Genomic DNA, 14,032 nt, shown 5'->3' with positions numbered 1-14,032 from the left:
CCCTGAAATGGCGGGACCGGCCTATTGCTCACGCGTGAAGCTTTTGATCTTTCGGGACCACTCTCAGGGAGGCGGCGTACGCAAACGGTGTTCCGGCTGCTGCAGACCAGCCGAGTGAGAGGTTGCACTTGCCGTTTTAAAAGTAAGTGGAGAATGCGGGCATCGATCCCGCTACCTCTCGCATGCGAAGCAAGCGCTCTACCATTTGAGCTAATCCCCCCATTGACCAGCAGGCCCTGCTTTCACTACTTCCGCAGTGGATCCTGAGCACTCACGCTCCGGGATGTGCAGGAAATCCTCTCATCCGTCGGACGGCTGAAACCAAACATTGCTGATGCCAGTCTCGATGAAACAACCAACCTGTCGGAGGAGCAGCAGCGGCAGCTGGTGGACTCAGGCGAGGCGGTAGGCCACATGGACGAGGAAAGACGTGCTGAGGAGATGGCAATTGCTGATTGGAGGTCGAAATGACTTCAACCTTGGCGCAGCCACCACGAGCGTGAGGTGACGTCGCAGGGCCCCGCCTGACTGATAGAAGACTTCATTTGGTTGCAGTGAGCACAAAGTGCTTTTGTGCGTTTGTGTTGAAAAAAGCAGAGGAAGTCTGGAGAGGAATGCAGTGGTGTTTGTCGAGGTTCGTCCCGAGCAGCGCCGTGACGCGGGACTCCGTGCTCTACGGCCTGTTCCCCGGGACGCACACCAAGACGAACATCAACTGTGCCTGGAGGATCAGCAACTCGGTGAAGGACGCTCTCTGGGTGATCCGAAACCTGCTGATCTTCCAGCTGAAGGAGTTGACCCCGACTGAGTGCTGCAGACTGGCACATTCCAAGGTCCAGGACTACGTGTTGAGGGATGCGCTGAAGCTTGGGGCAGCTGCCGCCAAGGCGCGGTGGGGAAAGACCACTGTGTAAAGTCTGCCTGCCTAACGAAGAACAGGGGGCCCATGCAGTCATTTGGGCTCTGCTGACGCCTCAGCTATTTGTATGGGCATATGATTGAAAAATGTACAGACCTGTATAAAAATGATAAATTCTGATCTCTGTATGTACATGTTTACATAAGTATGGCATGACCAACTGTACAGACCATCAAATTATTTTATGAATAAAGTATATTTTTGAAATTAAAAAAAAGTTGAAAAAAAGCAGCCTGCTGGCCGTCAGCTGCAGCCGCGGCAGGGAGACAGCTGACTGGTTGCAGAGGGGCAAGGGTGTGTGCCGATGCGTCCTGAAAGCGTTGTCGCGTTTTCAGCTCATCTGTGTTACTGTGGCCCGCGTGCTGGTGAATGCGCACTCTTTCCAAAAAGCAGCTGAGGCCCCTTCGAGCCGGCGATCTAAGGAATGACAGATTTGCGACAGACTACAGTCCTCCGCTCTACCAGCTGAGCTATCGAAGGAGAACCCAGCAGTGCCTCACCCTTGCTGATGCTTTGCCGCGCTCCTCCACTAATGTCACGCTGTTGTCTCCCTGAAAATCTGTCACTCTGGGAGATCCTGAGCCACTGGCTGATCTCCACAGCTTCGGCCAGTGCTGGCATGAAGAAATCGTCTTGAGTGCTCATCCGAAACTGCCAGATTCTACCGGTACAGTACCTGACTCGCAGCTTCATGTACACGTCAGGTTAGGGTTTGGGCCGCAACTTACCGACTGGTTCAAGTTGCCTCCCAACACGTCCAGGACCTGCCCGCTGACCTCAGGCAGCTCACCCACCGCCGGTGTGATCCTTTCAAGGAGCTGACTTTCACCCGAAGAGAAAAAAACGTCAACGCCGCTGGCGTTTGCCTTCGCCGCGCAGCTCGACTTTCTTCCTACGCTGCACCCTGAAATGGCGGGACCGGCCTATTGCTCACGCGTGAAGCTTTTGATCTTTCGGGACCACTCTCAGGGAGGCGGCGTACGCAAACGGTATTCCGGCTGCTGCAGACCAGCCGAGTGAGAGGTTGCACTTGCCGTTTTAAAAGTAAGTGGAGAATGCGGGCATCGATCCCGCTACCTCTCGCATGCGAAGCAAGCGCTCTACCATTTGAGCTAATCCCCCCATTGACCAGCAGGCCCTGCTTTCACTACTTCCGCAGTGGATCCTGAGCACTCACGCTCCGGGATGTGCAGGAAATCCTCTCATCCGTCGGACGGCTGAGACCAAACATTGCTGATGCCAGTCTCGATGAAACAACCAACCTGTCGGTGGAGCAGCAGCGGCAGCTGGTGGACTCAGGCGAGGCGGTAGGCCACATGGACGAGGAAAGACGTGCTGAGGAGATGGCAATTGCTGATTGGAGGTCGAAATGACTTCAACCTTGGCGCAGCCACCACGAGCGTGAGGTGACGTCGCAGGGCCCCGCCTGACTGATAGAAGACTTCATTTGGTTGCAGTGAGCACAAAGTGCTTTTGTGCGTTTGTGTTGAAAAAAGCAGAGGAAGTCTGGAGAGGAATGCAGTGGTGTTTGTCGAGGTTCGTCCCGAGCAGCGCCGTGACGCGGGACTCCGTGCTCTACGGCCTGTTCCCCGGGACGCACACCAAGACGAACATCAACTGTGCCTGGAGGATCAGCAACTCGGTGAAGGACGCTCTCTGGGTGATCCGAAACCTGCTGATCTTCCAGCTGAAGGAGTTGACCCCGACTGAGTGCTGCAGACTGGCACATTCCAAGGTCCAGGACTACGTGTTGAGGGATGCGCTGAAGCTTGGGGCAGCTGCCGCCAAGGCGCGGTGGGGAAAGACCACTGTGTAAAGTCTGCCTGCCTAACGAAGAACAGGGGGCCCATGCAGTCATTTGGGCTCTGCTGACGCCTCAGCTATTTGTATGGGCATATGATTGAAAAATGTACAGACCTGTATAAAAATGATAAATTCTGATCTCTGTATGTACATGTTTACATAAGTATGGCATGACCAACTGTACAGACCATCAAATTATTTTATGAATAAAGTATATTTTTGAAATTAAAAAAAAGTTGAAAAAAGGCACCCTGCTGGCCGTCAGCTGCAGCCGCGGCAGGGAGACAGCTGACTGGTTGCAGAGGGGCAAGGGTGTGTGCCGATGCGTCCTGAAAGCGTTGTCGCGTTTTCAGCTCATCTGTTTTACTGTGGCCCGCGTGCTGGTGAATGCGCACTCTTTCCAAAAAGCAGCTGAGGCCCCTTCGAGCCGGCGATCTAAGGAATGACAGATTTGCGACAGACTACAGTCCTCCGCTCTACCAGCTGAGCTATCGAAGGAGAACCCAGCAGTGCCTCACCCTTGCTGATGCTTTGCCGCGCTCCTCCACTAATGTCACGCTGTTGTCTCCCTGAAAATCTGTCACTCTGGGAGATCCTGAGCCACTGGCTGATCTCCACAGCTTCGGCCAGTGCTGGCATGAAGAAATCGTCTTGAGTGCTCATCCGAAACTGCCAGATTCTACCGGTACAGTACCTGACTCGCAGCTTCATGTACACGTCAGGTTAGGGTTTGGGCCGCAACTTACCGACTGGTTCAAGTTGCCTCCCAACACGTCCAGGACGTGCCCGCTGACCTCAGGCAGCTCACCCACCGCCGGTGTGATCCTTTCAAGGAGCTGACTTTCACCCGAAGAGAAAAAAACGTCAACGCCGCTGGCGTTTGCCTTCGCCGCGCAGCTCGACTTTCTTCCTACGCTGCACCCTGAAATGGCGGGACCGGCCTATTGCTCACGCGTGAAGCTTTTGATCTTTCGGGACCACTCTCAGGGAGGCGGCGTACGCAAACGGTGTTCCGGCTGCTGCAGACCAGCCGAGTGAGAGGTTGCACTTGCCGTTTTAAAAGTAAGTGGAGAATGCGGGCATCGATCCCGCTACCTCTCGCATGCGAAGCAAGCGCTCTACTATTTGAGCTAATCCCCCCATTGACCAGCAGGCCCTGCTTTCACTACTTCCGCAGTGGATCCTGAGCACTCACGCTCCGGGATGTGCAGGAAATCCTCTCATCCGTCGGACGGCTGACACCAAACATTGCTGATGCCAGTCTCGATGAAACAACCAACCTGTCGGAGGAGCAGCAGCGGCAGCTGGTGGACTCAGGCGAGGCGGTAGGCCACATGGACGAGGAAAGACGTGCTGAGGAGATGGCAATTGCTGATTGGAGGTCGAAATGACTTCAACCTTGGCGCAGCCACCACGAGCGTGAGGTGACGTCGCAGGGCCCCGCCTGACTGATAGAAGACTTCATTTGGTTGCAGTGAGCACAAAGTGCTTTTGTGCGTTTGTGTTGAAAAAAGCAGAGGAAGTCTGGAGAGGAATGCAGTGGTGTTTGTCGAGGTTCGTCCCGAGCAGCGCCGTGACGCGGGACTCCGTGCTCTACGGCCTGTTCCCCGGGACGCACACCAAGACGAACATCAACTGTGCCTGGAGGATCAGCAACTCGGTGAAGGACGCTATCTGGGTGATCCGAAACCTGCTGATCTTCCAGCTGAAGGAGTTGACCCCGACTGAGTGCTGCAGACTGGCACATTCCAAGGTCCAGGACTACGTGTTGAGGGATGCGCTGAAGCTTGGGGCAGCTGCCGCCAAGGCGCGGTGGGGAAAGACCACTGTGTAAAGTCTGCCTGCCTAACGAAGAACAGGGGGCCCATGCAGTCATTTGGGCTCTGCTGACGCCTCAGCTATTTGTATGGGCATATGATTGAAAAATGTACAGACCTGTATAAAAATGATAAATTCTGATCTCTGTATGTACATGTTTACATAAGTATGGCATGACCAACTGTACAGACCATCAAATTATTTTATGAATAAAGTATATTTTTGAAATTAAAAAAAAGTTGAAAAAAAGCAGCCTGCTGGCCGTCAGCTGCAGCCGCGGCAGGGAGACAGCTGACTGGTTGCAGAGGGGCAAGGGTGTGTGCCGATGCGTCCTGAAAGCGTTGTCGCGTTTTCAGCTCATCTGTGTTACTGTGGCCCGCGTGCTGGTGAATGCGCACTCTTTCCAAAAAGCAGCTGAGGCCCCTTCGAGCCGGCGATCTAAGGAATGACAGATTTGCGACAGACTACAGTCCTCCGCTCTACCAGCTGAGCTATCGAAGGAGAACCCAGCAGTGCCTCACCCTTGCTGATGCTTTGCCGCGCTCCTCCACTAATGTCACGCTGTTGTCTCCCTGAAAATCTGTCACTCTGGGAGATCCTGAGCCACTGGCTGATCTCCACAGCTTCGGCCAGTGCTGGCATGAAGAAATCGTCTTGAGTGCTCATCCGAAACTGCCAGATTCTACCGGTACAGTACCTGACTCGCAGCTTCATGTACACGTCAGGTTAGGGTTTGGGCCGCAACTTACCGACTGGTTCAAGTTGCCTCCCAACACGTCCAGGACCTGCCCGCTGACCTCAGGCAGCTCACCCACCGCCGGTGTGATCCTTTCAAGGAGCTGACTTTCACCCGAAGAGAAAAAAACGTCAACGCCGCTGGCGTTTGCCTTCGCCGCGCAGCTCGACTTTCTTCCTACGCTGCACCCTGAAATGGCGGGACCGGCCTATTGCTCACGCGTGAAGCTTTTGATCTTTCGGGACCACTCTCAGGGAGGCGGCGTACGCAAACGGTATTCCGGCTGCTGCAGACCAGCCGAGTGAGAGGTTGCACTTGCCGTTTTAAAAGTAAGTGGAGAATGCGGGCATCGATCCCGCTACCTCTCGCATGCGAAGCAAGCGCTCTACCATTTGAGCTAATCCCCCCATTGACCAGCAGGCCCTGCTTTCACTACTTCCGCAGTGGATCCTGAGCACTCACGCTCCGGGATGTGCAGGAAATCCTCTCATCCGTCGGACGGCTGAGACCAAACATTGCTGATGCCAGTCTCGATGAAACAACCAACCTGTCGGTGGAGCAGCAGCGGCAGCTGGTGGACTCAGGCGAGGCGGTAGGCCACATGGACGAGGAAAGACGTGCTGAGGAGATGGCAATTGCTGATTGGAGGTCGAAATGACTTCAACCTTGGCGCAGCCACCACGAGCGTGAGGTGACGTCGCAGGGCCCCGCCTGACTGATAGAAGACTTCATTTGGTTGCAGTGAGCACAAAGTGCTTTTGTGCGTTTGTGTTGAAAAAAGCAGAGGAAGTCTGGAGAGGAATGCAGTGGTGTTTGTCGAGGTTCGTCCCGAGCAGCGCCGTGACGCGGGACTCCGTGCTCTACGGCCTGTTCCCCGGGACGCACACCAAGACGAACATCAACTGTGCCTGGAGGATCAGCAACTCGGTGAAGGACGCTCTCTGGGTGATCCGAAACCTGCTGATCTTCCAGCTGAAGGAGTTGACCCCGACTGAGTGCTGCAGACTGGCACATTCCAAGGTCCAGGACTACGTGTTGAGGGATGCGCTGAAGCTTGGGGCAGCTGCCGCCAAGGCGCGGTGGGGAAAGACCACTGTGTAAAGTCTGCCTGCCTAACGAAGAACAGGGGGCCCATGCAGTCATTTGGGCTCTGCTGACGCCTCAGCTATTTGTATGGGCATATGATTGAAAAATGTACAGACCTGTATAAAAATGATAAATTCTGATCTCTGTATGTACATGTTTACATAAGTATGGCATGACCAACTGTACAGACCATCAAATTATTTTATGAATAAAGTATATTTTTGAAATTAAAAAAAAGTTGAAAAAAGGCACCCTGCTGGCCGTCAGCTGCAGCCGCGGCAGGGAGACAGCTGACTGGTTGCAGAGGGGCAAGGGTGTGTGCCGATGCGTCCTGAAAGCGTTGTCGCGTTTTCAGCTCATCTGTTTTACTGTGGCCCGCGTGCTGGTGAATGCGCACTCTTTCCAAAAAGCAGCTGAGGCCCCTTCGAGCCGGCGATCTAAGGAATGACAGATTTGCGACAGACTACAGTCCTCCGCTCTACCAGCTGAGCTATCGAAGGAGAACCCAGCAGTGCCTCACCCTTGCTGATGCTTTGCCGCGCTCCTCCACTAATGTCACGCTGTTGTCTCCCTGAAAATCTGTCACTCTGGGAGATCCTGAGCCACTGGCTGATCTCCACAGCTTCGGCCAGTGCTGGCATGAAGAAATCGTCTTGAGTGCTCATCCGAAACTGCCAGATTCTACCGGTACAGTACCTGACTCGCAGCTTCATGTACACGTCAGGTTAGGGTTTGGGCCGCAACTTACCGACTGGTTCAAGTTGCCTCCCAACACGTCCAGGACGTGCCCGCTGACCTCAGGCAGCTCACCCACCGCCGGTGTGATCCTTTCAAGGAGCTGACTTTCACCCGAAGAGAAAAAAACGTCAACGCCGCTGGCGTTTGCCTTCGCCGCGCAGCTCGACTTTCTTCCTACGCTGCACCCTGAAATGGCGGGACCGGCCTATTGCTCACGCGTGAAGCTTTTGATCTTTCGGGACCACTCTCAGGGAGGCGGCGTACGCAAACGGTGTTCCGGCTGCTGCAGACCAGCCGAGTGAGAGGTTGCACTTGCCGTTTTAAAAGTAAGTGGAGAATGCGGGCATCGATCCCGCTACCTCTCGCATGCGAAGCAAGCGCTCTACCATTTGAGCTAATCCCCCCATTGACCAGCAGGCCCTGCTTTCACTACTTCCGCAGTGGATCCTGAGCACTCACGCTCCGGGATGTGCAGGAAATCCTCTCATCCGTCGGACGGCTGAGACCAAACATTGCTGATGCCAGTCTCGATGAAACAACCAACCTGTCGGAGGAGCAGCAGCGGCAGCTGGTGGACTCAGGCGAGGCGGTAGGCCACATGGACGAGGAAAGACGTGCTGAGGAGATGGCAATTGCTGATTGGAGGTCGAAATGACTTCAACCTTGGCGCAGCCACCACGAGCGTGAGGTGACGTCGCAGGGCCCCGCCTGACTGATAGAAGACTTCATTTGGTTGCAGTGAGCACAAAGTGCTTTTGTGCGTTTGTGTTGAAAAAAGCAGAGGAAGTCTGGAGAGGAATGCAGTGGTGTTTGTCGAGGTTCGTCCCGAGCAGCGCCGTGACGCGGGACTCCGTGCTCTACGGCCTGTTCCCCGGGACGCACACCAAGACGAACATCAACTGTGCCTGGAGGATCAGCAACTCGGTGAAGGACGCTATCTGGGTGATCCGAAACCTGCTGATCTTCCAGCTGAAGGAGTTGACCCCGACTGAGTGCTGCAGACTGGCACATTCCAAGGTCCAGGACTACGTGTTGAGGGATGCGCTGAAGCTTGGGGCAGCTGCCGCCAAGGCGCGGTGGGGAAAGACCACTGTGTAAAGTCTGCCTGCCTAACGAAGAACAGGGGGCCCATGCAGTCATTTGGGCTCTGCTGACGCCTCAGCTATTTGTATGGGCATATGATTGAAAAATGTACAGACCTGTATAAAAATGATAAATTCTGATCTCTGTATGTACATGTTTACATAAGTATGGCATGACCAACTGTACAGACCATCAAATTATTTTATGAATAAAGTATATTTTTGAAATTAAAAAAAAGTTGAAAAAAGGCACCCTGCTGGCCGTCAGCTGCAGCCGCGGCAGGGAGACAGCTGACTGGTTGCAGAGGGGCAAGGGTGTGTGCCGATGCGTCCTGAAAGCGTTGTCGCGTTTTCAGCTCATCTGTTTTACTGTGGCCCGCGTGCTGGTGAATGCGCACTCTTTCCAAAAAGCAGCTGAGGCCCCTTCGAGCCGGCGATCTAAGGAATGACAGATTTGCGACAGACTACAGTCCTCCGCTCTACCAGCTGAGCTATCGAAGGAGAACCCAGCAGTGCCTCACCCTTGCTGATGCTTTGCCGCGCTCCTCCACTAATGTCACGCTGTTGTCTCCCTGAAAATCTGTCACTCTGGGAGATCCTGAGCCACTGGCTGATCTCCACAGCTTCGGCCAGTGCTGGCATGAAGAAATCGTCTTGAGTGCTCATCCGAAACTGCCAGATTCTACCGGTACAGTACCTGACTCGCAGCTTCATGTACACGTCAGGTTAGGGTTTGGGCCGCAACTTACCGACTGGTTCAAGTTGCCTCCCAACACGTCCAGGACGTGCCCGCTGACCTCAGGCAGCTCACCCACCGCCGGTGTGATCCTTTCAAGGAGCTGACTTTCACCCGAAGAGAAAAAAACGTCAACGCCGCTGGCGTTTGCCTTCGCCGCGCAGCTCGACTTTCTTCCTACGCTGCACCCTGAAATGGCGGGACCGGCCTATTGCTCACGCGTGAAGCTTTTGATCTTTCGGGACCACTCTCAGGGAGGCGGCGTACGCAAACGGTGTTCCGGCTGCTGCAGACCAGCCGAGTGAGAGGTTGCACTTGCCGTTTTAAAAGTAAGTGGAGAATGCGGGCATCGATCCCGCTACCTCTCGCATGCGAAGCAAGCGCTCTACCATTTGAGCTAATCCCCCCATTGACCAGCAGGCCCTGCTTTCACTACTTCCGCAGTGGATCCTGAGCACTCACGCTCCGGGATGTGCAGGAAATCCTCTCATCCGTCGGACGGCTGAGACCAAACATTGCTGATGCCAGTCTCGATGAAACAACCAACCTGTCGGAGGAGCAGCAGCGGCAGCTGGTGGACTCAGGCGAGGCGGTAGGCCACATGGACGAGGAAAGACGTGCTGAGGAGATGGCAATTGCTGATTGGAGGTCGAAATGACTTCAACCTTGGCGCAGCCACCACGAGCGTGAGGTGACGTCGCAGGGCCCCGCCTGACTGATAGAAGACTTCATTTGGTTGCAGTGAGCACAAAGTGCTTTTGTGCGTTTGTGTTGAAAAAAGCAGAGGAAGTCTGGAGAGGAATGCAGTGGTGTTTGTCGAGGTTCGTCCCGAGCAGCGCCGTGACGCGGGACTCCGTGCTCTACGGCCTGTTCCCCGGGACGCACACCAAGACGAACATCAACTGTGCCTGGAGGATCAGCAACTCGGTGAAGGACGCTATCTGGGTGATCCGAAACCTGCTGATCTTCCAGCTGAAGGAGTTGACCCCGACTGAGTGCTGCAGACTGGCACATTCCAAGGTCCAGGACTACGTGTTGAGGGATGCGCTGAAGCTTGGGGCAGCTGCCGCCAAGGCGCGGTGGGGAAAGACCACTGTGTAAAGTCTGCCTGCCTAACGAAGAACAGGGGGCCCATGCAGTCATTTGGGCTCTGCTGACGCCTCAGCTATTTGTATGGGCATATGATTGAAAAATGTACAGACCTGTATAAAAATGATAAATTCTGATCTCTGTATGTACATGTTTACATAAGTATGGCATGACCAACTGTACAGACCATCAAATTATTTTATGAATAAAGTATATTTTTGAAATTAAAAAAAAGTTGAAAAAAGGCACCCTGCTGGCCGTCAGCTGCAGCCGCGGCAGGGAGACAGCTGACTGGTTGCAGAGGGGCAAGGGTGTGTGCCGATGCGTCCTGAAAGCGTTGTCGCGTTTTCAGCTCATCTGTTTTACTGTGGCCCGCGTGCTGGTGAATGCGCACTCTTTCCAAAAAGCAGCTGAGGCCCCTTCGAGCCGGCGATCTAAGGAATGACAGATTTGCGACAGACTACAGTCCTCCGCTCTACCAGCTGAGCTATCGAAGGAGAACCCAGCAGTGCCTCACCCTTGCTGATGCTTTGCCGCGCTCCTCCACTAATGTCACGCTGTTGTCTCCCTGAAAATCTGTCACTCTGGGAGATCCTGAGCCACTGGCTGATCTCCACAGCTTCGGCCAGTGCTGGCATGAAGAAATCGTCTTGAGTGCTCATCCGAAACTGCCAGATTCTACCGGTACAGTACCTGACTCGCAGCTTCATGTACACGTCAGGTTAGGGTTTGGGCCGCAACTTACCGACTGGTTCAAGTTGCCTCCCAACACGTCCAGGACGTGCCCGCTGACCTCAGGCAGCTCACCCACCGCCGGTGTGATCCTTTCAAGGAGCTGACTTTCACCCGAAGAGAAAAAAACGTCAACGCCGCTGGCGTTTGCCTTCGCCGCGCAGCTCGACTTTCTTCCTACGCTGCACCCTGAAATGGCGGGACCGGCCTATTGCTCACGCGTGAAGCTTTTGATCTTTCGGGACCACTCTCAGGGAGGCGGCGTACGCAAACGGTGTTCCGGCTGCTGCAGACCAGCCGAGTGAGAGGTTGCACTTGCCGTTTTAAAAGTAAGTGGAGAATGCGGGCATCGATCCCGCTACCTCTCGCATGCGAAGCAAGCGCTCTACCATTTGAGCTAATCCCCCCATTGACCAGCAGGCCCTGCTTTCACTACTTCCGCAGTGGATCCTGAGCACTCACGCTCCGGGATGTGCAGGAAATCCTCTCATCCGTCGGACGGCTGAGACCAAACATTGCTGATGCCAGTCTCGATGAAACAACCAACCTGTCGGAGGAGCAGCAGCGGCAGCTGGTGGACTCAGGCGAGGCGGTAGGCCACATGGACGAGGAAAGACGTGCTGAGGAGATGGCAATTGCTGATTGGAGGTCGAAATGACTTCAACCTTGGCGCAGCCACCACGAGCGTGAGGTGACGTCGCAGGGCCCCGCCTGACTGATAGAAGACTTCATTTGGTTGCAGTGAGCACAAAGTGCTTTTGTGCGTTTGTGTTGAAAAAAGCAGAGGAAGTCTGGAGAGGAATGCAGTGGTGTTTGTCGAGGTTCGTCCCGAGCAGCGCCGTGACGCGGGACTCCGTGCTCTACGGCCTGTTCCCCGGGACGCACACCAAGACGAACATCAACTGTGCCTGGAGGATCAGCAACTCGGTGAAGGACGCTCTCTGGGTGATCCGAAACCTGCTGATCTTCCAGCTGAAGGAGTTGACCCCGACTGAGTGCTGCAGACTGGCACATTCCAAGGTCCAGGACTACGTGTTGAGGGATGCGCTGAAGCTTGGGGCAGCTGCCGCCAAGGCGCGGTGGGGAAAGACCACTGTGTAAAGTCTGCCTGCCTAACGAAGAACAGGGGGCCCATGCAGTCATTTGGGCTCTGCTGACGCCTCAGCTATTTGTATGGGCATATGATTGAAAAATGTACAGACCTGTATAAAAATGATAAATTCTGATCTCTGTATGTACATGTTTACATAAGTATGGCATGACCAACTGTACAGACCATCAAATTATTTTATGAATAAAGTATATTTTTGAAATTAAAAAAAAGTTGAAAAAAGGCACCCTGCTGGCCGTCAGCTGCAGCCGCGGCAGGGAGACAGCTGACTGGTTGCAGAGGGGCAAGGGTGTGTGCCGATGCGTCCTGAAAGCGTTGTCGCGTTTTCAGCTCATCTGTGTTACTGTGGCCCGCGTGCTGGTGAATGCGCACTCTTTCCAAAAAGCAGCTGAGGCCCCTTCGAGCCGGCGATCTAAGGAATGACAGATTTGCGACAGACTACAGTCCTCCGCTCTACCAGCTGAGCTATCGAAGGAGAACCCAGCAGTGCCTCACCCTTGCTGATGCTTTGCCGCGCTCCTCCACTAATGTCACGCTGTTGTCTCCCTGAAAATCTGTCACTCTGGGAGATCCTGAGCCACTGGCTGATCTCCACAGCTTCGGCCAGTGCTGGCATGAAGAAATCGTCTTGAGTGCTCATCCGAAACTGCCAGATTCTACCGGTACAGTACCTGACTCGCAGCTTCATGTACACGTCAGGTTAGGGTTTGGGCCGCAACTTACCGACTGGTTCAAGTTGCCTCCCAACACGTCCAGGACGTGCCCGCTGACCTCAGGCAGCTCACCCACCGCCGGTGTGATCCTTTCAAGGAGCTGACTTTCACCCGAAGAGAAAAAAACGTCAACGCCGCTGGCGTTTGCCTTCGCCGCGCAGCTCGACTTTCTTCCTACGCTGCACCCTGAAATGGCGGGACCGGCCTATTGCTCACGCGTGAAGCTTTTGATCTTTCGGGACCACTCTCAGGGAGGCGGCGTACGCAAACGGTGTTCCGGCTGCTGCAGAACAGCCGAGTGAGAGGTTGCACTTGCCGTTTTAAAAGTAAGTGGAGAATGCGGGCATCGATCCCGCTACCTCTCGCATGCGAAGCAAGCGCTCTACCATTTGAGCTAATCCCCCCATTGACCAGCAGGCCCTGCTTTCACTACTTCCGCAGTGGATCCTGAGCACTCACGCTCCGGGATGTGCAGGAAATCCTCTCATCCGTCGGACGGCTGAGACCAAACATTGCTGATGCCAGTCTCGATGAAACAACCAACCTGTCGGAGGAGCAGCAGCGGCAGCTGGTGGACTCAGGCGAGGCGGTAGGCCACATGGACGAGGAAAGACGTGCTGAGGAGATGGCAATTGCTGATTGGAGGTCGAAATGACTTCAACCTTGGCGCAGCCACCACGAGCGTGAGGTGACGTCGCAGGGCCCCGCCTGACTGATAGAAGACTTCATTTGGTTGCAGTGAGCACAAAGTGCTTTTGTGCGTTTGTGTTGAAAAAAGCAGAGGAAGTCTGGAGAGGAATGCAGTGGTGTTTGTCGAGGTTCGTCCCGAGCAGCGCCGTGACGCGGGACTCCGTGCTCTACGGCCTGTTCCCCGGGACGCACACCAAGACGAACATCAACTGTGCCTGGAGGATCAGCAACTCGGTGAAGGACGCTATCTGGGTGATCCGAAACCTGCTGATCTTCCAGCTGAAGGAGTTGACCCCGACTGAGTGCTGCAGACTGGCACATTCCAAGGTCCAGGACTACGTGTTGAGGGATGCGCTGAAGCTTGGGGCAGCTGCCGCCAAGGCGCGGTGGGGAAAGACCACTGTGTAAAGTCTGCCTGCCTAACGAAGAACAGGGGGCCCATGCAGTCATTTGGGCTCTGCTGACGCCTCAGCTATTTGTATGGGCATATGATTGAAAAATGTACAGACCTGTATAAAAACGATAAATTCTGATCTCTGTATCTACATGTTTACATAAGTATGGCATGACCAACTGTACAGACCATCAAATTATTTTATGAATAAAGTATATTTTTGAAATTAAAAAAAAGTTGAAAAAGGCACCCTGCTGGCCGTCAGCTGCAGCCGCGGCAGGGAGACAGCTGACTGGTTGCAGAGGGGCAAGGGTGTGTGCCGATGCGTCCTGAAAGCGTTGTCGCGTTTTCAGCTCATCTGTGTTACTGTGGCCCGCGTGCTGGT

The sequence above is a fragment of the Chiloscyllium plagiosum genome, unplaced genomic scaffold (genome assembly GCF_037043375.1).
Source record: "Chiloscyllium plagiosum isolate Xiang-an unplaced genomic scaffold, Cpla_swu_hap1 HiC_scaffold_55, whole genome shotgun sequence".
NCBI classification, from domain to species: domain Eukaryota; kingdom Metazoa; phylum Chordata; class Chondrichthyes; order Orectolobiformes; family Hemiscylliidae; genus Chiloscyllium; species Chiloscyllium plagiosum.
This window is presented reverse-complemented; position numbering follows the sequence as displayed.